The sequence below is a fragment of the Bos javanicus genome, chromosome 5 (assembly GCF_032452875.1).
Source record: "Bos javanicus breed banteng chromosome 5, ARS-OSU_banteng_1.0, whole genome shotgun sequence".
Classification (NCBI taxonomy): Eukaryota; Metazoa; Chordata; class Mammalia; order Artiodactyla; family Bovidae; genus Bos; species Bos javanicus.
In genome coordinates this window covers 27922392-27948479 of record NC_083872.1, presented here as the reverse complement: position 1 = coordinate 27948479, position 26088 = coordinate 27922392, and the positions used below count along the sequence as shown (strand labels likewise).

At 42.7% G+C, this 26088-nt stretch overlaps 2 pseudogenes; both read right to left on the bottom strand.

Moving 5' to 3' along the window:
* Positions 1-2906: 2906 nt before the first annotated feature.
* Positions 2907-6283, bottom strand: LOC133248651 (keratin, type II cytoskeletal 6C-like; annotated as a pseudogene).
* Positions 6284-15150: 8867 nt separating this feature from the next.
* Positions 15151-20381, bottom strand: LOC133247343 (keratin, type II cytoskeletal 6A-like; annotated as a pseudogene).
* Between the last annotated feature and the right edge of the window lie 5707 nt (positions 20382-26088).

The following is a 26088-nucleotide window of genomic DNA, read 5'->3' as shown; positions in this document are numbered from 1 at the left end:
AACACAGAATCTTTTTATTATAAATCTGCTTTCTTCAACACAACAAAAGAAAGCAAAGAGAGCAAAGCATCGCAGGGATATCTGAGAGGGTGGCGTCAATACCATGTAGAGACACTGCAGAAGAAAATAACTTATTCATTCTTGTGAGGAACTCTTGAGTCTTGTTAGAATGGATAGGATAATTAAAATTAAAGGGAAGAGTCCCTGCTCTGATAGCATGATGTAGATTGAATTTCAGTTTTCAATGCGGGCGTAAGTCATTTTCTTCCAGAATCATGGTAGACTGACGAAAATGATGGTAAGATGGGAACATCAATAGGATGTCTACATATCTCCACGACACTGACTGTTGACCTTCTGATGGTGAATAAGGGAAGCTCAGATGAAGTTGGTATAGAGAGAGGAAATGAGAACTTTGCATTTCAGCTCTAACTCATAGGCCAAGAGAAGTCGGAGGCAGGAGAGGCGGCATCCTAAGGAATGAGCAATGCAGCTGGACAGGGACCTGAGACAATGTGGGACCAAATACCAGTAGGATGACTTTGGCGCTTTTAGATCTTCCTGCTGGAGGAGACGGAGGTGGTGGTATATTTGATGGTGGAACTGCCCCCAGAGGAGCTGAAACCAGCCCCTATGGCTCTGCCACTGCCAGAACTGAAGCCACTTCCAAGGCTGTGAGTGCTGCTGTAAGGCTCGCCACTGCCACTGCACAGGCCTCAGCCGCTGCTGACACCATTGACACTGCCATAGCCACTGGAGACGGTGAAGTGCACGTGGCCGTTGTCTGTCTCAGATCGGTCTCCGGATTATGGGGGTTAAGCTCAGCAGTCTCCTGCTTGATTTCATGCAGTTCATCCCTTTGTGTGTCTATCTCGACCTGCAGCGACTTATACTGTATCCAGAAGGACAGAGAAGCTGTGTGCACGGGGGGAGATGCAGTGTTTCTGGCCTTTTATGTGCCAACAGTGGCTTTCGATCCCCAGCCTCTAATAAACTCATACCAAATGATGTGACTTCTTTCTAGAAAAAAATAGGTGGTACAAGAGTGTTTGCTGCTTCACAATTGAATAGTTCTGTTTGATCACTGAGCATCTAGTTTTTCAATTACCTATGATGTTCTTTGTGATATCTAAGGGATTTCATAATCAGAAAGAGGTTGAAGGCAAAACTCAGTAGGGCAATGTCATTAAACTTTTTCTTTTTGTTCAATAGGCCTTATTGCAAATTCTTTAATTGTCTACTTGAATGGAGCAATGACAGACATCCTATGAGATCACCCAGTGTCTTTGTATTTCAGACTCCACACAAAACTGCAGTTAAGCTGGTGCAGCTGAGTGTAATCAACTGTGAGCAGGGAGTGAGGGGCACAGAATTCCTCTCCCATTGCTGGAAACTGCTCACTCTTTTTGGTATAAGGACTTGGCCTCATTTGAGCAATCTTCCCTATAGGCTTTCGCCCTCAGAGATGATGCTATCCGGGTCCAGATTATGCTGGTTGTCCATGAAGAGGACTATGAAAAGGTCTAAGTTCTGAGATTGCATCTGAGGGAACTCCTACGAGATATGGATTGTCAGTACCTCTGCTCCCAGTGATACATCTATGAGATCCACCCCCCAGCATTCCATGCACTCAGACCCTTAAGCAGAAAAACAAACAGGGTGAGGAGCTCACCATCTCAAAGTAGGAATGTAAGAGAACAACTTGATCGATAAAGGTACTTATCTTGGTGTGCACTTCAGCCTCATTCATGCAGCATCTACCTCCTGGGAGAGGAGAAACAACTCAGACTCAGCTGACCCCCACTCCCAGCCCACCCAACATCTTCTCTTCCCAGATGTGGGCTCTTCTAGCCTTCAACAAAAGGTTGGGGACACCTAACCTTGCTAAGCTCAGTTTCTTCAGTGTTACAAATTGATTCGGTGCTTATTTATTTCTTCATTTCCAGAAAGAGAGGATGAGGAGAGATGCTTGAGCCAATTCATAAAGGATTTTGAAAAACCTGTTCTGACCCAACATTTTTTCATTAAAATGGATAATTGTTGAATGGAACTATCAGTCCAAGGAGCCTAAGAAGTGACTATTCTCTCATCTTTTCCCCTAGTATTGGGGATATGTACTTGATAATGAAGTCTATTGCCCATTTTGTTCATTCGTATTTTCTTAGGCAATTTATTTATTTTTAATTAATTTTTATTGGAATAAAGTTGCTTTACAATGTTGTGTTAGTTTCTACTACTGCCAAGTGAATCAGTTATATGTATACATATATCCCCTCTTTTCTGGATTTCTTTCCCATTTAGGTCACCACAGAGCACTGAGTAGAGTTCCCTGTGCTGCACTGTAGGCTTTCATTAGTTATCTATTTTTTAAAAACTTTTTATTTTGTATTGGAGTATAGCTGATTGACAATGCTGTGATAATTTCAGGTGAGCAGTGAAGGGACTTAGCCATACATATACATATATCCATTCTCCCCCAAACCCCTCCCATCCAGGTTGCCACATAACATTGAGCAGAGTTACATGTGCTATGCAGTAGGTCCTTGTCAGTTATCCATTTTAAATATAGCAGTATTACAATACGACCTTCCCGTACTTTCTTGCTGTCCCTTCCCCCATCTTCCCCCAACCCCAGGAACCAAAATTTCTTTCTCTAAGTCTGTGAGTCTGTTCCTGTTTAGACAACAATTTACAATTTTCATTTCACTGGATATTTTTTTAAGCCATCATGGCTACAACTGAACCTAGTCACTCAGTAGACTAAGTGTGGATTTCAGAAAGCTTAAGTATTTCCTGTAATCTACTTGTTCCTGAAGTTCTCCACCAGATCCTGCATGAGCTCTGAATCTGGGCAGTCACTAAAAAAAGAGAAGATAATCCTTCCACTCCCTGAGGTTGTTGATGTACTACTCAAACATAGTCACTAGGGTCAGCCTCACGGGCTTGGGTCCCTGCTCCTGAGGCAGGGTCCTCTTGGTGTCCAGGCGCTTGTTTCTCCAGGAACTACATCTGGAGGAAGGCAAGAGAGCCATTTTTGGAAATAGAGAGCAATAAGCGTCCGTATTACTAGGTTTCCAAGAAGGCTGCAGTGGTGTCCATGGTGCTGGGCTATTAAGAGAATACAGAGACTCAGATTGGGAGGTATGCTCCTAATCTTCTTCCTTCTAAACTGACAGATCTTGCTGATGAAATTCCCCATGGATTTTTGAGCTGTTCCTGCCCTATAAGTAAGTGTGCCTATATCAGTGAATTTTCATCACTTCCTCTCTTTATTTTGGCAAGCAGAATCAAAATTTCAGTTTAAAATGGTTTCTATCCTATATAATATACAAAGCTTTTATTTTCTGGTGGATTTCAGTCAAAGGGATGTTAAATGTTGTCTAATGATTAAATACTAATCTAAACTCACATTTAGTGCTTGTATCTCTTCTAAAGCATTGTTATAGGTGGCCATGCTCTGTTTCTAGAATAGCTTCTTTTTAAAAGCAAATTATAAATATTTACACATCTCAAACATTTCTTCTTCTCATCTGTATGGAATTTTTTTTTTTTTTACTTTTCTCTTTTTTTTTCCTTCCTACTAGAAAGGTGGGCCAGAACCTCAGAGTAGGTGGTGACTGGCCTTTTCTTTGTATCCCATTGTAGACCTATTAGTGGTAAGTGTTAATCTATTTCATTCTTTCCTTTCTTTTTCTCTGCTTCAGGGTTATCAAGAGTTGACAATGTTTCCTAGGCAGGGATGAGAGAAATTTGCAGGATCTAAATAATTTCCATCATCTCCTGCCTGTGATACACATGGAACCTGTCCTGTATGCCTGTAGAGAGCTCCTCTGAGTCCCCTCCTCTCTTTCCCTAAGTCTCCCCGGATAGACATTAGTTGGCTCTCTTGGGCACTCTGCAATCCCCATTGGGGCAGATGCTCCCAGCTCACCTTGTCGATGAAGGAGGCAAACTTGTTGTTAAGGGTCTTGATCTGCTCCCGCTCCTCAGTCCTCACCCGCTGGAGTGGGGTCGGCAGGTTGACGGGAGTCAGGAGACTCTGGTTGACGGTGACCTCTTGGATGCCTCCAGGGGGAACACAGGGAAGCCAGAGCCTCCATAGCCACCTCCAAAGTCAGCTTCTCCACCGAGCCCAAAGCCGCTACCAGCCCTAGTACCAAAACCAAATCCACTTCCGGCTCCACCCCTGAAGCCATAGCCAACTCCAATTCTGCCGCCATAGCCACCACCGATGACACAGCTGCCCTCTGAGATGGAGATCCTCTTGGAGCCTCCCAGGTTATAGAGGCTGTGGCTGCCAAAGCCAGCTCTTCCACACACTCCAGTGAGGCCGCCACTGCCCTTGGAGAGGGACAGGGACACGCTGCTGAAGCCAGAGTGGCAGACCCCAGGGACTCTGGCTGAGTTGGCACTGAAGCCCCTGCAGCTGCTGCTTTGGGTCTTCACGGTGGATTTGGTTCCTGAGGAAGAAGAGGTTAAGAAGGGCATGAGAGGAAAAGTATGAGATGGGCTTCCAGTAGCTAGAGTGAAAGGAAGAATGGGCTGGGCTCAGCCCTGGAAGGTGAGCCTGAGACTGGGAAGGGCTGGGCTTTATAAACAATGAGATGATACTTTGGTTATTAGAAAGGATAAGAAATAAGAAGGCTGCTTCTTGGCTTCCTTTAACAAAGGAAAAATTCTCCTGCATTTGATCTTTGATATCAGTACGAGACTATTCTCAATTAACTGAGGCTAGGAGTTAGAAAAACATCTATTTCTGCTTTATTGACTATGCCAAAGCCTTTGACTATGTGGATCACAATAAACTGTGGAAAATTCTGAAAGAGATGGGAATACTAGACCACCTGACCTGCCTCTTGAGAAATCTGAATGCAGGTCAGGAAGCAACAGTTAGAACTGGACATGGAACAACAGACTGTTCCAAGTAGGAAAAGGAGTACATCAAGGCTGTGTATTGTCACCCTGCTTATTTAACTTATATGCAGAGTACATCATGAGAAACACTGGACTGGAAGAAACACAAGCTGGAATCAAGATTGCTGGGAGAAATATCAATAACCTCAGATATGCAGATGACACCACCCTTATGGTAGAAAGTGAAGAGGAACTAAAAAGCCTCTTGATGAAAGTGAAAGAGGAGAGTGAAAAAGTTGGCTTAAAGCTCAACATTCAGAAAACGAAGATCATGGCATCCGGTCCCATCACTTCATGGGAAATAGATGGGAAACAGTGGAACCAGTGTCAGACTTTATTTTTTGGGCTCCAAAATCACTGCAGATGGTGACTGCAGCCATGAAATTAAAAGACACTTACTCCTTGGAAGGAAAGCATGACCAACCTAGATAGCATATTCAAAAGCAGAGATATTACTTTGCCAACAAAGGTCCGTCTAGTCAAGGCTATGGTTTTTCCTGTGGTCATGTATGGATGTGAGTTGGACTGTGAAGAAAGCTGAGTGCTGAAGAATTGATGCTTTTGAACTGTGTGTTGGAGAAGACTTTGAGAGTCCCTTGGACTGCAAGGAGATCCAACCAGTCCATTCTGATGGAGATCAGCCCTGGGATTTCTTTGGAAGGAATGATGCTGAAGCTGAAACTCCAGTACTTTGGCCACCTCATGCGAAGAGCTGACTCATTGGAAAAGACTCTGATGCTGGGAGGGATTGAGGGCAGGAGGAGAAGGGGACGACAGAGGATGAGATGGCTGGATGGCATCACTGACTTGATGGACTTGAGTCTGAGTGAACTCCGGGAGTTTGTGATGGACAGGGAGGCCTGGCGTGTTGCGATTCATGGGGTCACAAAGGGTCGGACACAACTGAGCAACTGAACTGAACTGAGGAGTTAGACTTTGTCTCAAACAAAGGTTTAATATGCATTGAATTATGGATTTTATGGATTTTATGAATTTATGCATTGAATATGCTTTAGTATCAGAATGTACATGCCCATTACCTTGATTTTGCAATTATCATGTCAAGGCTAGCTTTGCTTCATCCGTAATTCCAATCTGATCTTTGTAATAGCTGAGAACTTGGAAATCTAAGAGCAGTCTATTGTTTATGCTCTAACAGAAAGATTACCATTTTCCCAATGATTATAAATACATTAAATTTGACTTGCTCTTCCCATTATGTAAAAATTAACAGATAGAAAAGTATAAGAACAACATAATAGGTCCTTATTGATCTATCATGGATGGGTGCCCATTATCCAGATTTTGTGATTATTATCTCAAGGTCAACTTTATTTCATCCTTAACTCCACCCACTTTCTTCATCCATCTTAAATTATTTGAAAGGAAATTCCAGAAGGAAGGTCATAGAGTTTCATATTCAATTCAGTGTTTATGTCTAAATGGTAGACTTTTTAGAAAATGACCAAAATGCTATTTTTATACCTTAAAAATTTAACAATAATTCTTTAACATTAAGAAGTTTAGTGAACATTCAAATTTCCCTTCATTCTTATTTATTTTCATAATTTGTTCAACTCAGGGTCTAAATAATGTCCATGCATGTTTATTTGGGTGATATATCCTTTAAATAATACATCCTTTATATCATTTCGATCTTAATTTTTTGGCCATTTATTTATTAAATAAACTAGGTTGCCTATTTACAAAGGTCCATATAGTCAAACCTATGGTTTTTCCAATAGTCACATATGGATGTGAGAGTTGGACCATAAGGAAAGCTGAGTGCCAAAGAACTGATGCCTTCAAATTGTGGTGCTGGAGAAGACTCTAGAGAGTCCCTTCGACAGCAAGGAGATCAAACAAGTCAATCCTAAAGGAAATCAACCCTGAATATTCATTGGAAGGACTGATGCTGAAGCTGAAACTCCAGTACTTTGGCCACCTGATGTGAGGAGCTGACTCATTAGAAAAGACCCTGATGCTGGGAAAGATTGAAGGCAGAAGGAGAAGAGCACAACAGATGATGAGGTGGTTAGATAGCATCACCAAGTCAATGGACATGATTGAGAAAACTCTAGGAGAGAGTGAAGGACAGGGAAGCCTGGCATGCTTAAGTCCATGGGGTTGCAAAGAGTCAGACATAACTTAGTGACCAAGCAACAACAACAACCTATCCTATAGAGTTTTCCACTCTTTGGCTTTTGTGATTGCCTTCTCTGATATCATTGCATATGAACTTGGGTCTCCTGCACTGCAGGCAAATTCTTTTTTTTTTTTTTAATTAATTTTTTTTTATTGAAGGATAATTGCTTTACAGAATTTTGTTGTTTTTTGTCAAACCTCAATATAAATCAACCATAGGTATACATATGTCCCCTCCCTTTGAACCTCCCTCCCATTTCCCTCCCCATCCCATTCCTCTAGGTTGATACAGAGCCCCTGTTTGAGTTTCCTGAGCCATACACCAAATTCCTATTGGCTATCTAATTTACACACGGTAATGTAAGTTTCCACGTTACTCTTTCCATACATGTCACCTTCTCCTCCCCTCTCCCCATGTCCATAAGTCTATTCTCTATGTCTGTTTCTCTACTGCTTCCTTGTAAATAAACTCTTCAGTGCAATTTTTCTAATTTCTGTATATGTGCATTAGAATGATATTTATCTTTCTCTTTCTGACTCACTTCACCCTGTATAACAGATTCTAGATTCATCCACCTCATCAGAATTGACTCAAATGCATTCCTTTTTATGGCTGAGTAATATTCCATTGTGTATATGTACCACAACTTCTTTATACATTCATCTGTTGATGGACATCTAGGTTGCTTCCATGTTCTAACTATTGTAAATAGTGATGCAATGAATGATGGGACATGTGCCTTTTTCAATTTTGGTTTCCTTGTGGTATATACCTAGGAGTGGGATTGCTATGTCATATGATGGTTTTATTACTAGTTTTTTAAGGAATCTGCATACCGTCTTCCATAGTGGCTGTATCAATTTACATTCCCACCAACAATGTAATAAATAGCATTCCCTTTTCTCCACACCCTCTCCAGCATGTATTGTTTGTAGACTTTTTGATGATGGCCATTCTGACTGGTGTGAGATGATATCTCACTGTGGTTTTGATTTCCATTTCTGTAATATACTGAGTGATGTTGTGCATCTTTTCGTGTGTTTGTTAGCCATCTGTATGTCTTCTTTGGAGAAATGCCTGTTTACGTCTTTTCCCCACTTTTTGATTGGTTGTTTGCTTTTCTGGTATTGAGTTGTATGAGATGCTTGTATATTTTGGAAATTAATCCGTTGTCAATTTTTTCACTTGCTATTATTTTCTCCCATTCTAAGGGTTGTCTTTTCACCTTGCTTATAGTTTCCTTTGCTGTGCAAAAGCTTTTAAGTTTAATCAGGTCCCACTTGTATACTTTTGTTTTTATTTCCCTTACTCTAGGAGGTGGATCACAGAGGATCTTGTTTTGATTTATGTCATCGAGTGTTCTGCCTATGTTATCCTCTAAGAGTTTTATACTTTCTGGTCTTACATTTAGATCTTTAATCCATTTTGAGTTTATCTCTGAGTATGGTGTTAGGAAGTGTTCTAATTTCATTCTTTTATGTAGCTGTCCAGTTTTCCAAGCACCATTTATTGAAGAGGCTGTCTTTGCCCCATTGTATATTCTTGCCTCCTTTGTCAAAAATAAGGTACCCAGAGGTGCAAGGGTTTATTTCTGGGCTTTCTATCTGTTCCATTGGTCTATATTTCTATTTTTGTGCCAGTAGCATACTGTCTTGATGACTGTAGCTTTGTAGTATAATCTGAAGTCAGGAAGGTTGATTTCTCCAGCTCCAGTATTCTTTCTCAAGACTGCTTTGGCTATTTGGGGTCTTTTGTGTTTCCATATGAATTGTGAAAATTTTTGTTCTAGTTCTGTGAAAAATGCCATTGGTAATTTAATAAGGGTTGTATTGAATCTGTAGATTGCATTTGGTAGTATAGTCATTTTCACAATATTGATTCTTCCGACCCAGGAACATGGAATATCTCTCCATCTGTTTATGCCATCTTTGATTTCTTTCATCGCTGTCTTATAATTTTCTGTGTACAGTTCTTTTGTCTCCTTCAGTTCAGTTCAGTCACTCAATCGTGTCCGACTCTTTGAGATCCCGTGAATCGCAGCACACCAGGCCTCCCTGTCCATCACCAACTCCCAGAGTTCACCTAAACTCTTGTCCATTGAGTCGGTGATGCCATCCAGCCATCTCATCCTCTGTCATCCCCTTCTCCTCTTGCTCCCAACCCCTCCCAGCATCAGAGTCTTTTCCAATCAGTCAACTTTGCATGAGGTGGCCAAAGTATTGGAGTTTCAGCTTTAGCATCAGTCCTTCCAAAGAAATCCCAGGATTAATCTCCTTTAGAATGGATTGGTTGGATCTCCTTGCAGTCCACTCTCAAGAGTCTTCTCCAACACCACAGTTCAAAACCATCAATTCTTCGGCACTCAGCTTTCTTCATAGTCCAACTCACATCCATACATGACCACTGGAAAAACCATAGCCTTGACTAGATGGACCTTTGTTGGGAAAGTAATATCTCTGCTTTTCAATATGCAATCTAGGTTGGTCATAACTTTCCCTCCAAGGAGTAAGCATCTTTTAATTTGATGGCTGCAATCACCATCTGCAGTGATTTTGGAGCACCCCAAAATAAAGGCTGACACTGTTTCCATTGTTTCCCCATCTATTTCCCATGAAGTGATGGGACCAGATGCCATGATCTTAGTTCAGTTCAGTTCAGTTGCTCAGTCATGTCCGACTCTTTGTGACCCCATGAATCACAGCACGCCAGGCCTTCCTGTCCGTCACCAACTCCGAGAGTTCACTCAGACTCACGTCCATCGAGTCAGTGATGCCATCCAGCCATCTCATCCTCTGTTGTCCCCTTCTCCTCCCACCCCTAATCCCTCCCAGCATCAGTCTTTTCCAGTGAGTCAACTCTTCACATGAGGTGGGTGAAGTACTGGAGTTTCAGCTTTATCTTAGTTAGGTATGTCTATTCCTAGATATTTAATTTTTTTGTTGCAATGGTGTTTTGAGAATTAAAGATATTTAATTCTTTTTGTTCCTGGAATGTAAAGTCAAGTGGGCCTTAGGAAGCATCACTGTGAACAAAGCTAGTGGAGGTGATGGAATCCCAGATGAGCTATTTCAAATCCTAAAAGATGATGCTGTGAAAGTGCTGCACTCAATACACCAGCAAATTTGGAAAATGCAGCAGTGGCCACAGGACTGGAAGAGGTCAGTTTTCACTCCTGTCCCAAAGAAAGTGAAAGTGAAGTCGCTCAGTCATCATGTCCGACTTTGTGACCCCATGGACCATAGCCTACCAGGCTCCTCTGTCCATGGGATTTTCCAGGCGATAGTACTGGAGTGGATTGCCATTTCCTTCTCCATGCAGGCAGATTCTCTATCACCTGAGCCACCAAGAAAGCCCTATATAGATATATAGGTATAGGCAAATGTATAAATTTATATGTATATATATTTGCAGAATACTTGCATCATTTTGTGTTTCCACAGCAGTGTATGAGTGCTCCAGTTGCTCCATATTGTTGCCTTGGTATCCTCAATTATTGTGATGTTAGTCATCACATCCCAAGAATATATACAATTGTATCTCTGTGGGGTTTTTTTAAAAATTTAATTTATTTAAACTTAAAACCTGCAAAATCATTTCACCCATTTCTCTCACCTCCCACCTCTCCCCACCTCTGGTAACCACCAATCTGGTCTCTGCATCTATGAGTTAAGTTTTTAAATTTTTGAAAATGCGTATGCTTTTTGGATTTCACATATGAGAGATTTGCAATACTTGTTTTTCTCTGACTTATGTCACTTAAGGTAAAGCCCTAGAGATCCATCCATGTTGTCACAAGCTGCAAGACTTCATTCTTTATACCCATATATGATATTTGTTGTTGTTGTTCAGTTACTAAGTCATGTCCAACTCTTTGCAACTCCATGGACTGCAGCACGCCAGGCTTGCCTGTCCTTCACTCTCACCCGAAGTTTGCTCAAGCTCATGTCCCTTGAGTCAGTGACACCATCCAACCATCTCATCCTCTGTCTTCCCCTTCTCCTCCTGCCCTCAATCTTTCCAAGCATCAGGGTCTTTTCTAATGAGTTGGCTTTTTGCATCAGCTAGTCAAAATATTAGAGTTTCAGCATTAGTCTTTCCAATGACTATTCAGGATTGATTTCCTTTAGGATTGACTGGTTTGATCTCTTTGCAGTCCAAGGGACCTTAAGGAGTCTTCTCCAACACCACAATTTGAAAACATCAGTTCTTCGGTGCTCAGCTTTCCTTATGGTCCAACTATCACATCTGTACATGACTACTGGAAAAACCATTTAACTAGATGGATTTTTGTTAGCAAAATGATGTCTTTGCTTTTTAATATGCTGTCTAGGTTTTACATATTTTAAAATGACTAAATTACACACATTTGCCTATATTTATTTGTCAAAATGAATCTCAGCACAAATCCCTAATCACCTAATTGAAGATGTTTCTGTGCTTTGGGAGGGACCATTTGTATGTGTGAGGTTGTGTGTGTGTGTGTACATTCTTTTCCGTTAGTTGTTCAAATTATGCTTGTGTTGAATCTCCTTTGTATTCTTTGTCTATCCTATAGCCTCTTGACCTTTCTTTAACCTCTTATTAACTCCCACTAGACCCCTGCAAAATCACTACAGATGGTGACTGCAGCCATGAAATTAAAAGACGCTTACTCCTTGGAAGGAAAGTTATGACCAACCTAGATAGCATATTCAAAAGCAGAGACGTTACTTTGCCAACAAAGGTTTGTTTAGTCAAGGCTATGGTTTTCCTGTGGTCATGTATGGATGTGAGAGTTGGACTGTGAAGAAGGCTGAGTGCCGAAGAATTGATGGTTTTGAACTGTGGTGTTGGAGAAGACTCTTGAGAGTCCCTTGGACTGCAAGGAGATCCAACCAGTCCATTCTGAAGATCAGCCCTGGGATTTCTTTGGAAGGAATGATGCTAAAGCTGAAATTCCAGTACTTAGGCCACCTCATGCGAAGAGTTGACTCATTGGAAAAGACTCTGATGCTGGGAGGGATTGGGGGCAGGAGGAGAAGGGGACGCCGGAGGATGAGATGGCTGGATGGCATCACTGACTCGATGGACGTGAGTCTGGGTGAACTCCGGGAGTTGGTGATGGACAGGGAGGCCTGGTGTGCCGTGATTCATGGGGTCGCGAAGAGTCGGACACGACTGAGCGACTGAACTGAACTGAACTGAAGACCCTGATTCTCTTTCTTCAATATTATCCCATATGCTCTTTGCTGTGCATTCAGCGTGTGTATTGCCCTTTGTACTGACATCAACTTGACCTTCATCTCCCTGCTAGTTTTATTTTTCTCTCTGCCTCATATCTGACTTCTCTAAGTAATGTTTTCTATCTTACTCTCTCATTATATGCTTTTTTCCTTGAATTTTATAGAGGATTTATTTTATTTTGGCAATATTTTATGATGACTTTGTTCTGATGAGTGCTCGTTATCTGCCTTTTTATTTTCCTATTCATTTCATTTTTGAGTGTGTATCTCTTGTTGGTCCTGGAATGGTTCCCTTCTGACTAGTGCTCATCTTTGAAAGATGTGAACTCCATCTAGATGAGTTGTTGGCAGAAAATATTATGGGGAGTGAGCTGGGGGCATATTTAGGCTAACAGGCTATGTGAATAATTCTATTATTCCTTAAAAACCTTGCCCAATGAATCATTGCAGAATAACTTACAATTCACAGTCTCTGCTTTTTTTCCCTCTTGTTTAACAAAATGCTGCCAAGAGGCAATCAAATGTCTCTGATTTTTATCCAATTCTACTTCCCAGTTTCTAGAAAGTTCATGACTAACAGGGTCCTGCCTCAGGTCATGCATGCACCCCATGACTTTTGCACACAAGAGATTCTTGGGTTTGTGCCTGAGGACCTATGCTTCACATTGACTAGTAGTGTTAAATGAGTCAACCGCGCCTGGCATGCTGAACACCTCAACATCAGGCTGCTCCTATAGCTTGTGTCAGCTACTGTTTTTGATGAAGATGTTTTTGTATACCAGGAGCTGAAAAACAACAACAATAAAAAAGCCAAAACAGCAGACTGAGAACAACCACTTCTCCCTGTGATGGGACACTCCTTCACCACATAACAGGGCTTGCTCTGAACCTAGAGAGCAGTCCCAGATGAATGTTTAAGACTACTCAAGACATTTCTGTACGTGTTTTGCCTGGACCTAGACACAGTTTTCTAAATGTTCTCCTGTGCACAGCTGCCTTTGAATATCCTCATTTCCCAAAGAGTCTCACTGCAGCTTAGCCTCTGGGCCTTGGATGGGCAGAGGGTCTATTGTGTGTCTTCTCCCGTAATCTTTTGCCCCAGGTGTCGATGTCTTTGTAGTTTGCCCTGTAGTTTTTACTGAGTCTTCCTGCTACTTTTCTTGCCTGCATCTGAATTTATGGGAAACGAAGATGGGACCCTTGCAACATTTCTTCAGAAATGCCCCCCAGATGTGTTTGAAGAGATTTGCACAATCATTTTCAAATAGTCTGCATCTGCATCTTCGATTCAAGATGCATGTGCTGGTGGGTGAAGGGTGACCAAGAGGAGCAAATGGGTTTGAGGGGCAACTGGAGTGTGGGAGGGGATTGGAAAAAGTTTATGAACAAGGTTGCTGTCTGCTCAAGGCCACAACTGCACCGCATATAGGGGAGGGAAAGCGCTAGGAACATTGTCATGACATTTTGCTGTAATATGGAAGATGGATTTTCTTGAGAGGGCATTTGCTTGGCTATTGCAAATTTTGAGTGTTTTCCAGAGCCCCTACGATGTTCAGACAGCTTCTGGTTGTTTTTTCAATGTTTCTTTAGCAAAAGGAGAGTTTGGGGCTTTCCAGTCTGCTATTTTGCTATCAACATCTGCACCCTAAGATTTTCATTAGACAAATCTATGTCTACATATTATTTTGCAATCTGCTTATTATTAATTATTGTATTCTATGTATTTTTCCTAGTCAGTATTTTCTTTCCATTACTTCTGATAGGTACATAATAATACAGACACTAAGTGGGCATGGATTTTGGAACCCAGTCATCACATACCTGCTGTTGGGGAATTCTGGGGAGAGTGAGAAGATACCAGTGTGAGAGGCTGCCCACCTCGCTGGGGGAATGGTTATAGGTGAACACAGCAGTGTACTGATAAGGGGATCCTGAGGCACCCTCTCCATGCTATTGAAACCAAGGAACTTTCTCTCGTGATGTAAGAGCCTGGGGGCAAAGGAGATAATGGTCACTCATGAGGAAATAGGGACTGGCATGGCCAAAAGACAGCACCAATGAGTGAGGAGCCTTGCACCATATCCTGAGTTTAAATTATCCCCATTCAGAGAAGTCACAGCAGCCAGATCACACCGGAGAGAGGAAAGACTCAGCTTCATCCACCTCCTAGAGAGTGTTAAGGTGTGAGAAGGTGGAAAGTACCATTCTTATTTTGCCTTCACACTTTGAGAAACCAGCATCTGAGTTTTCTGCTGAATGTGATCAACTCTCCCACTTTCAGTTTTTCCATGCTGGGAAGATGGTTGGAATTCACATCCATGTATATACTTCTTCCTGTGTTTGTACTATTTCTTCAGGATACATGTACAGAAATAGAATTTTGGTTCAAAAGTACATACGCTTTAATTATCCTTGATATACTTTCTCAGGCAAGTTTGTTGTTAGGAAGTTAACTCTAAATAAAAATCAAATATCCTATTTAATTGCCAAATGTTGTTCTGCTCTGATGGGCCAGAAACATGATTCCTGAAATGAACATTAAGACTTGACCCCTTGAGTGTGGGTTGAGTGGTCTTAGGAGGAGAGACTAATTGATTACACTTGGCCCCAACAATAAAAAGCAGAGTATACGTGATGCTGGACCAGAGTCCTCCCATTACACTTGCCAAACATTTGGATTAAATTGTATCTGTGAGAGAAAGCTGATTATCAGTATCCCAAGCTGCTGTTTGTTGAAGTTCTCTACAGGAAGCGAGTGAGGCATATGGGGGTGGGGAGTGTGCTTCATGCCTGAGAAGTATGCTTCATCTGTCACGTGAAAACCTCAGGAACCATTTGTGACAAAGAAAGGCTATGTGAAACCACACATTATATGATAAATCTGCTTTATTTAGCAATACAAGTGAGCAAAGAGCAGAGGAAGCAACACAGGGATACAAATCCTGTACATCATAGAACTAGTCACTTGTGCTTTCACAATCACTGCAAGGGAGGAACACAACATCTCTGAGATGGGATCTCCTGGGCCAGTAGAAAGTAAGTGGGATTACCCTGTCTGGACTAGGACCCAAGTAACGACCTTCCAATGGTGAACAATGGAAGCTCAGTTGCAACAGGTTTTGGGAGAGAGGAGATGAGGACACTCAGCAACTTCAGTTTTAATTCAAGAAGTAAGAAAAGGAAGCAGGAAAGATAAAGCAACTGGAGGAGAGTGCAAAGCAACAGAGGGAGCCTGAGACATTGTGGGAGCTTGAGCCCATGACAGGACTTCAGTGCTTGTAGCCCTTCCTGCTGGAGGAGGAGGTGGTGGTGGTGTATTTGATGGTGGAACTGCTGCCCCCAGAGGAGCCAAAGCCACACCCTATGGCTCTGCCACTGCCAGAACTGAAGCCACCTCCAAGGCTGTGACCGCTGCTGTAGGAGTAGCCACTTCCTCCACTCATGCCTAAGCCACTGCCGAGACCGCTGGCACCACCATAGCCACCAGCACCACCATAGCCACCAGAGACAGTGGACTGCACCACAGCTGTGGAGGCAAAGGGACAAGGTCAGGACAAGATGGTGAGCTCACTCTGCCACACAGCATCCAGTCAAAGGGACACAAGGGCATGGGATGGGGGCAGGTGAAGGTACTTACAGATGTTGACTTGTCCAACGCCTTCCCCACTCAGCCTAGGAGAGAGAAGACACAGCCACGATGAGACCCAGAGCCACAGCTGGCCCCGCATGGGAAACCTCCGTGTGAGGAGAGTCCCCAGGAGCCTGCCTTCTCGGTGCTCTCCTGGGAGCAGCACTATGACCACCACTAGAGCGCCTTCCACTTGGGCTCATTGGCAGGACTTCTTGGAGATGGAGCCAGATGATTGCGGAGGCTGTGTGAGTTACTCACCTGCACTCCTCGCCTTCCAGCAGCTTCCTGTAAGTGGCAATCTCCACGTCCAGGGCCAGCTTGACATTCATGAGCTCCTGGTACTCCTTCAGCAGCCGGGCCATGTCCTGCTTGGCCTTCTGCAGGGCATCCTCCAGGTCAGCCAGCTTGTTCCTGGCATCCTTGAGGGCCAGCTCCCCACGCTGCTCAGCGTCGGCGATGGCGGATTGCAGGCTGGCACACTAGAGGAGAGGAGGGCAGAGGAACCTGAATCTGGACTCCAGGGGAGAGGAAACATAGTTCTACTTTCCCAGTGAGGAAGAGCTCTAGAGCCCAGATCTCGTGGAAAAGGAGGTTTGATTCGTTTTGTCCAGTTTTTCTCCTTTCTACAAACCTTAACTAGTCTTGGAGTCCTTTAAGAAAATTCTATTCCCTTCTGTGTTAACCACCCTAACGATGATGGGGCTGGAAGATACCACAGAAGACTGAAGACTAGGGGACATGGGAAGATATAGACCTACTGCCTAGTTTTGAATGTTGAACTTTGGATAAGTTCACATGGATGTACAATAGCTTCTACAAAACCACAAACATCCTCCCTGAAAGACAATTTTATCTCAAACTCTTGAGACCTCACCTTCGTTTCACTTCACAGATTTTTTTGAACAACCTCATTTGTCCTGTGTCTTTTCTCAGATTCTGTTTCACATTGAGTATGAGCATATTTGCAGCATTCTTCCCCCGCACTTTCTAGCCTGAGCTTTTCTTTGCCAACGTGTGTCTTGCATCACCAACTCAATCATTCTCCTTATGGAATCTCATTTCGATGCCTCTAGACTCTGTGTATGAACCACTGACCAGCTGAGATTCGTCCTATCCTGAGTTTGTTCCCTGCTCTTGAGTTGGGCTCCATCTCTCTAACCTGGGGAAACTCAACCATGACATGTCCTCCTCCCTCTGCTTTTTCCTCAGTGCCCAAGAATTTCCCACATGATGGTTGATGATACCTGATGGTCTAGGAAGGAAAGAATGCTTTTCTCTTCCATGGTCCCCACTGTACCTGCTTCTTGACGTGGTCAATCTCAGATCTCAGCCTCTGGATCACTCGGTTGATCTCAGAGATCTCCTGCTTGGTGTTGCGCAGGTCATCCCCGTGTCTGCCCGCCGTCACCCGCAGCTCCTCATACTGTGAACCAGAGGGAGACAAGGCGGCTGTCCATGGGCTTCACAGGACACTAATCAAGGTTTTCAAAATAGAATCTAATGGTTTTCCATAAGACATTTAAAGAAAACTAGTGTTACTAGGTCATTGACGCTCTTCACCCATCACACACAATCCTTGGTAAGACTACTGACTGACTGGTTCTCTTCAGGACAAGCAATGTTCTGTACTCTTGCTGAGAGTCAACATTGAAATAAAGCTAAAACAAAAGTCATTCACCTTGATCTACATTAGCTTTCATCTTAACTTGGGTTCTTTGACCTACGAGACTCTGGCATAATTACCCAAAAGGTCTACCCTGAGAGGCCCCCACTTCTTAGTTGTAGTTTCCCCACTGAAGTCTACAGCCTCCCTGATGATCACAGAGGAGGCACAGGGATTCCTCACCACTCACCTTGGACTGGTACCAGGACTCAGCCTCAGCCCGGCTCCTCTGAGCGATCTCCTCATATTGGGCTTTGACTTCAGCGATGATGCTGTCCAGGTCCAGGTTGCGGTTGTTGTCCATGGAGAGGACCACAGAAGTGTCTGAGATGTGGGTTTGCATCTGAGCCAGTTCCTGCAGAACAAGAGATCATCCGATCATCTTTGGTCATGATGTTTAGAGAGGTACCTAGACCAAAGATATTCCACTCTTCACAAATCTCTTTAAAGGCAATAAAACAGAATGTGGAGAGATACTTACAGCATCATAGAAGGTTCTTAGGAAGTTGATCTCATCTGTGAGAGCGTCTACTTTGGCTTGTAGTTCAACCTTGTTCATGTAGGCAATATCCACATCCTGGGGAAGAAGCAAACAGCCTGGGATCAGATGAGCCCCCCTACACAGTCTGCTCCTGTTTTAGTCTCCTCAGTGATTCTTTTCTCAGAACCCTCTCCTTCAGGAAAGGGCCATGAACCCCTGATCTGACTCAATCTCACCTTCTTCAACTTCACAAACTCATTCTCTGCTGCTGTGCGTTTGTTGATTTCATCTTCGTATCTGGAATTAAAAGGAATAAAATCCAATTGAGTCAGGGGTGAAGATGATACAAGAAAAAGCAGCCTGGGATCTCCACTTCCCAGAATGGATATATACAAATGAGACTTCTGTCAATAAGCCTGAAGGTTGTAATTTGTGGTTTCTAATTTCTTTACTCCATTACTCTTCCCATTCAACTTTATGGCCCTTTTGTTCTTCAGGGTTTGTGTTTAGTAACAACTGTAATGTCATGTCTACTGACATGTTTTATTAAGAATCATGCCCTCATTTGGACCTGGTCATCTAACAGACTGAAGTGTGGGCTTCAGGAATCTAAGGTGTTTTCTCTCCTGTCACTCACTTGTTCTTGAAGTCCTCCACCGTGTCCTGCATCCCCCTGAGCTCCGAGTCCAGGCGGCCTCTCTCCCCAAGGATACTATCCAGCTGTCTCCTGAGGTTGTTGATGTACTGCTCGAACAAAGGCTCCAGGTTCTGCCTCACAGTCCTGGTGCCCTGCTCCTGCAGCAAGGTCCACTTGGTGTCCAGGACCTTGTTCTGCTGCTCCAGGAATCGGACCTGCAGGGAAACAAGATGGTTATCTGTGAGTTGACAAGTCCCCAGGCCGATCTGGTGGTCTGGTGGTGCTGGGCTGCTCCAGAGCCTGTACAGAGGCTGACAGTTCTGCTCCCCTGACTCTTTAGCTTCACACAGATCTCATGGCCAAGTTTCCCCAGGGAGCTGTCAGATGTTCCCTCCCTCTCACTTATGGAGACTGTCAGTCAGTGACTTTCAACCCTTCCTGTCTTCCTCGTGACAAGAACAAGCACAAATGTACTTTATCATAGCATTTTTCTCCTATTGCACAGAGCTTTTACAAAGCACATGCCTCAGTTAAAGGGATATCAGATGTTTATAATCTAATGATTAGATTCCAATTCTATAATGATTGAATTAATCTTGTTTCCCATATAGTGCATGAATCTGGCTGATACAAAGCCCCTTAAGGCTCATTTTCTGGTTCTACAGGTGAGTATTTCTATGGATATATACTTGAGTTGTTTTTCCTCAAATTCCCTTTTGTTTTTTTCTTTCCTCCATCCAGCATCCATCTATGACTCAAATGCAGTTTCCACTGCAATACCCTTTAACTTTCTTAGACCATCCAGAAGATCAAGCCATCTCATTGCATTCTCTCATTTCCTGTTCTTTCCTTCAGGATTATCAAGAACTGTGACTATTTCTTTGGCAGGAATGGGGCCATGAGTAATTATAAATGATTTCCATCACCTTCTGCCTGGGGTCCACATGAAACCTGTCCTGTATCCCACTGGAGAGCTCGCCTGAGTCCCACCCTCCTCTCCCCGAGTCCCCTCCGGTAGAACAGGTCTCTTGGTTGGCTCTCTTGGGCACTCTGCAATCCCCACTAGGGCAGATGCTCCCAGCTCACCTTGTCGATGAAGGAGGCAAACTTGTTGTTGAGGGTCTTGATCTGCTCCCGCTCCTCAGTCCTCACCCGCTGGATGGTGGGGTCGATTTGCAGGTTGAGGGGAGTCAGGAGACTCTGGTTGACGGTGACCTCTTGGATGCCTCCAGGGGGCACACAGGGAAGCCAGGACCACCGAAGCCACCTCCGAAGCCAGCTCCACCACCGAGCCCAAAGCCACTACCAGCCCCAGCACCAAAACCAAATCCACTCCCGGCTCCACCCCCGAAGCCATAGCCAACTCCAATTCTGCCGCCATAGCCACCACCGATGACACAGCTGCCCCCTGCGATGGAGATCCTCTTGGAGCCCCCAGGCCATAGAGGCTGCGGCTGCCAAAGCCAGCTCCTCCACACACTCCAGCGAGGCCACCACTGCCCCTGGAGCGGGACAGGGACACGCTGCTGAAGCCAGAGCGGCACACCCCGGGGACTCTGGCTGAGCCGGCACTGAAGCCCCTGCGGCTGATGCTTTGGGTCTTCACGGTGGATTTGCAAGACATGGTTCCTGAAGAAGCAGAGACTGAGGAAGGAGCGAGGGGTGCAGTGCAGAGCTGAGAGGAGCAGGTCTGTAAGAGGAGCTTCCCAGCAGCAGCTTATATATGGAGAAAATGGGCTGGGCTCAGTCCTGGAAGGTGAGCCTGCAGGTTGGGAAGGGCCAGGCTTTACAAAGAGTGAGATCACATCTGGTTTATTAGAAAAGTTATGAAATGTGAAGATTGCATATTTGGTTTCCTTTAGTCAGGGAAAATTTCTCCTGCCTTCCAGCTTTGACAGCTCTGAGTACAGTAAGACTAGTCTCAACTCACTGAGCTGGGAGTTAGTCAGCAACTCACACAAAGGTTCTCCAAGTAATGCTCGTGTGTGAAATGTACTGAGGCTCATTTGCCCTGGTGTTTCACCCACCAGCCAGAAATCCTGGAGAGCAAATAGCCTAGCTTTTCTTATAATAATAATTATTATGTTTGTCATTAATTACAGAAGTTAAACATGACTTTTTTTTGCTTTCCTCAAAATTTCCCACAGGTAGGTATGTAGATTTGCAATATAAATGGGTCTCTGTATGCCTATCACTGGATTTTATAAAAATTAATTTCTCATGATCAGTTTTATATCCTCTACACTCTCATGCAATTCCCTATCAACTCTAATATACTGAAAAGCAGTTCCCAAATATCTTCTTTCATCTTTAGAATACAATTCAATATTTATCTGTAAATGAGTTGCTCTTTTGCACATACCCTTTGTATATCCTTAATACTTAGATGTTCATTAACATCCAGAAGTATTTATTTAATCTTGGAAAAGTCTGTTTTTGTTATTTATATTTTGTGTCTTGCTTTTCCAAATCAGGATTCTAACAAGTTCCATAAATCTTGTGTTTGGGTGATGTATTTAATGTATTATATTTTTATAATATTGAAGGTCATTAAATCTGCCTCCATCTTTCCACTTGCAGTTTATTTGTGAAAAAAAAAAAAGAGAGAGAAATGGTTTTATTTATGTTTTCCTGTTGTCCAATGTGGGAGTGTTAATTTGCATCATCATGTCATCTTCTTTAAGGTGGTCTCAAGTCTTTCTTGTATCCTATAACTGACAGTTCAAACTAGAAGCTTAATATGCTATCTCTTTAAACATTACAGTTATAAATGTCAGAATGCCTATTTATATACATAATATTGATATTTACACATCGACTTATTCATTTTAAAATATCAAATAAGTAATACACGACTTACATGCTCAAGGCCATTCCCAGCCCTATATAGTAAGACAGGTAAAGGTGTTACCATTTCCTGTGTATCCTTGTAGTCACCTCACTTAAATATTTCTGTGCTTCTCCTAGGGCATGTGTGAAGCACGTGAGAATATATATTGAATATACATATATATGTGAGATATATATATATATATATACTCTTTTACAGTTATGGTATATGCACTTTGTCTCCCACATCTCTGTTCTCTCTCGGTTCTCATGCAGCATTCTCTGAGTACTATTTCCTATGGGTTGTTTTCTTCACCTTTATCTGTGATCCATTGTTGTGCATCAGCAAGGTCTTGTGCTGTTTTCAGCCTGGCCTTCATTTCCACAATGCCTTTATTTTTCTCTACTACTTATCTGCAGTTTGCCAGCTAATATTTTAATCTTCTATTTCTCACTCTATTGCCCCTTGGCTTTATTATTTCATTATGTTTGTTTCATTGCCTCTTAGGAAATATTTTACCGTGACTTCTTGCTATTGAATGTTTTCTGAGTGCCTCTTGCTTCCTTTTCCTTGTGTTTTTTGTTTGCTTGTTTATTTGTTTGCTTTCATGTGAAGTGTCCTTTGTGGGTCCTGGAATGGTTCCTTCCTAATGAGGGCTCATCTCTGAATGATTTGAGATCCTTCTGGACTTGCCTTTACAGACAGTCTTCTGGGAGGAGAGGCCAGGCCACAACCAGAATAACAGGAATTCTCAGTAGGACACAGGCTGTGTAAATAGTTCTTTTAATTTTAATTCATCCAAGCCAAGGAAGATGTTTGCAGAGTGGCTCACAGTTCAGTCTGTTTTCTTTGCTTCTCCAACAACAAGCTGCCAATAGGCATTGCCTCTGATTCCTTACCCAACCCTGCCTTCCCTGTGTCTTGAAACTTCAGCGCAAATAGGCTCTGCCTATAGCCCACACACCCACTTCTGACTGTTGCAAAGACTGATTCTTCAATTCTTGGATATGCACCTGAGGACGTGTTCTTCACACTCACGCAGTAGGAGTTGCATGAGTCATAGGTGCCTGGCAACGGGAGACCTCAGGGTTAGCTTTGTGTACTGTTCTTCTATGTTTCCCACATTGTTTAGTTTTGATCCGTCTGTTTTCGAGATGTTCTTCACTGGATTTTCTGAGATGTGCATTGAAGACATCTTCTCTCTGAATTTTCCCAACATCTGTGATTGTTTTCTCTCTTTCTGTAGGAAGGATTTTGTATTCTTTTTTTTTTTTTAATTGAAGGAATTTAAGATGTTTTCCTTTTGGTGGCTGAGGGTGGAGATTACTTTTATGATTCTTGTTCTCCTTGTTTGGTTTAAGGCGATTTCTAAGAAAGAAAGATGCCTCCATTTCAGCTACATTCAGAAGTTTCCCATTCATATATTTATATTTAAAACACATAGCATTTAAAATATTAAGTAATAATTGCTGCTAGAAATATTACTTTCCTTTCTTGCACTGCATGGAAACTATTGGGTTCAATGAAGACATCATTGCTCAGGGCCCCCTCCTGAGCCTGATGGGGTCACCTGAAAGTTGTCTATGATACATCAGATTTACCGTCATCAGAAATTTCATTCCCAAATATATTAGTGTTCTTCTCAGTGAAACAACCTCTTTTACTACTTAATCAAAATTTGTATCATTGGAAGTCCAGTGGATACAATGAGAGAGAATAGTATGTAAACAGCCATGTACCAATCTCCCAGGTTAAACACTTATCCATATTTCTCAGTATTGTCTCATCTAATCCCCCTACTTCTCTTATTGAAATCTTCTACCTTTTTGTTGATGTATTGTCAAGAAAATTAAGACATTAAGTCATTTCAATTGTCAGTATTTGCAAGCATGCCTAAGAAAGGATGACTTTTTAATCTAACTGTATAACAGTTTTGTATCTGTAGCAACAGTTGCTTCATAATGAAACTGAATGTCCATTTATGTCCACACTTCTCTGATTATTTCAAGATGTCTTTTTATGCTGGTTTACTAGAAGCAACATCCTAACTAGATTCTTGGGTCTCTTAAGATTCTTTCATACTGTAATAGATCCCTTTGTAACACCACTGATTTGTAGAAAAATTGTTTTTTTCTCTAGTATGTCTACACTTGATTTGGTTCGTTGTTTCCTGTTGGTGCCACATAACTTCTAACCCCAGTTTTTCCTATATAGTAGTTGCTGCTGCTGCTACTGCTAAGTCGCTTCAGTCATGTCCGACTCTGTGCGACCCCATAGACGGTAGCCCACCAGGCTCCCCTGTCCCTGGGATTCTCCAAGCAAGAACAGTGGAGTGGGTTGCCATTTCCTTCTCCAATGCATGAAAGTGAAAAGTGAAGGTGAAGTTGCTCAGTCGTGTCCGACTCTTCGTGACCCCGTGGACTGCAGCCCACCAGGCTTCTCCGTCCATGGGATTTTCCAGGCAAGAGTACTGGAGTGCGGTGCCATTGCCTTCTCCATATATAGTAGTTACATGAGTTAATTAGACTTTTCCCATTGTTTCAGGTAAGATTATGTCCCAGTTGGTCCTGTGAGCCCATATTGCCTCAGTTTGTGAGGAACATAATACTAGCTGTCCAGTTTAGTGATGTTAAGACTGATCTGTAGTAGAGCTGTAGTTCCATCCTTATCCCTCCATTAAAAAGTGCCAAATAAATTTGTCATCTAATATTTTACCATTCATTGGTCAAGTCCCACATTGATTATTCATTAGAGGTTGCAAATTTGTAATTTTGAATTTAACATCTCTCCTCCTCATTTATCAGTTGGGAGTCATCTATAAAGAAGAAATCTTTATTGTTTATTTTTTAGATAGTAATATGTATTTTATTCAGACAGGAAAGGCAGAATAAGTGCTTCTTTCTTATAATTTTGTAATTTTCATAACAGTGAATTGGGACCACCATAATTTCCAAATATAATGTTATTTTGGTTTTGTATGGTTGTAAATCCATAGTTCAAAAAATATATTCAATATGTTTCTGTCCAATGCAGGCATTAAACCTTTGGGGTACTTAAACTGTCCCATTTTATGCCACTTGAGTTCAGATTTTCTTCTGGGTCCTTTTGACAGGGCCCCATTGGGTTCTGAAAGCTTCTTTGTTGATAAGGACGAGAAGTCTCAGGTTACCTTGTACTTACCTTGCAGCAGACATGGAATCAGTCATTTCTGTGAGTAGCTAAGGTGCCTTTTATTGGGAAATGATATTTATAAGCTAGAATTTGTATGCTATGGATGTTCATTGTTACTGGGTTCTTCTAGGTTTGAAGTCTTTTCAAAATACAGATCTAGAAATATGTGAAAACATATTAGAAAATACTTAAATCAGAAGTTTTTAGATATATTTCAAATTCAAATGGGAGAATATAGGATGATTTTATAACTATATTTCTTTTTACTATATCTGAAAAGCTTAGCTCTGAATGGCATATTCCTTATTCGCTCTATCATACAACAAACCTGATATCTGGGCTTCCCTGATAGCTCAGTTGGTAAAGAATTGGCCTGCAATGCAGGAGACCCATTTTGATTCTTGGGTCAGGAAGATCCACTGGAAAAAGGATAGGGTACCCACTCCAGTATTCTTGGGCTTCCCTTGTGGCTCAACTGGTGAAGAATCTGCCTGCAATGTAGGAGACCTGGGTTCTATCCCTGGGTTGGGAAGATTCCCCTGTAGAAGGGAAAGGTTTCCCACTCCAGTATTCCAGAATGGAGAATTCCATGGACTGTGTAGTCCATGGGGTTGCAAAGAGTTGGACACAGCTGAGTATCTATCCCTTTCACAACAATATGAGACTCCAGATTAACTCTAGCCTTGTGGTTCCAAATAGAAGCAGGAAAAACAGATTTTCCATGATTACATTGGTTGGAGAGAAGTTTCTTAAGTGAGGAAGTACAGATATGGATGGCAATGCACTTCAAAAAGGGGTTGCTACCGTTGCATGAGAAGACTGGGGACAATAAGAGTATTGGAGAAAATGGCACATTTGAGTGGACCTGCCTGTAAGACAAAAGAGGATGATTTCCCACTGCTACTTCCTTTCTGCTGTATCGGCACAGGAGCAGCTGAGAGGAGCTACCCCATGTCTGAGGTCAGGCGGCAGCCAAGAGGAGCTACCCCACCTTTGAGGTCAGGGAGGCGGCCGAGAGGAGCAACCCCATGTCCAAGGTCAGGAGGGTGGCTGTGAGGAGATAACTCTCATGCAAGGTAAGAAGCAGCGCTGCACTTTGCTGGAGCAGCCGTGAGGAGATACCCCATGTCCAAGGTAAGAAAACCCAAGTAAGATGGTAGGTGTTGCGAGAGGGCATCAGATGGCAGACACACTGAGACCATAATCACAGAAAACTAGCTAATCTGATCACACGGACCACAGCCTTGTCTAACTCAATGAAACTAAGCCATGCCTGTGGGGCCGCCCAAGACGGGCAGGTCATGGTGGAGAGGTCTGACAGAATGTGGTCTGCTGGAGAAGGGAATGGCAAACCACTTCAGTATTCTTGCCTTGAGAACCCCATGAACAATAT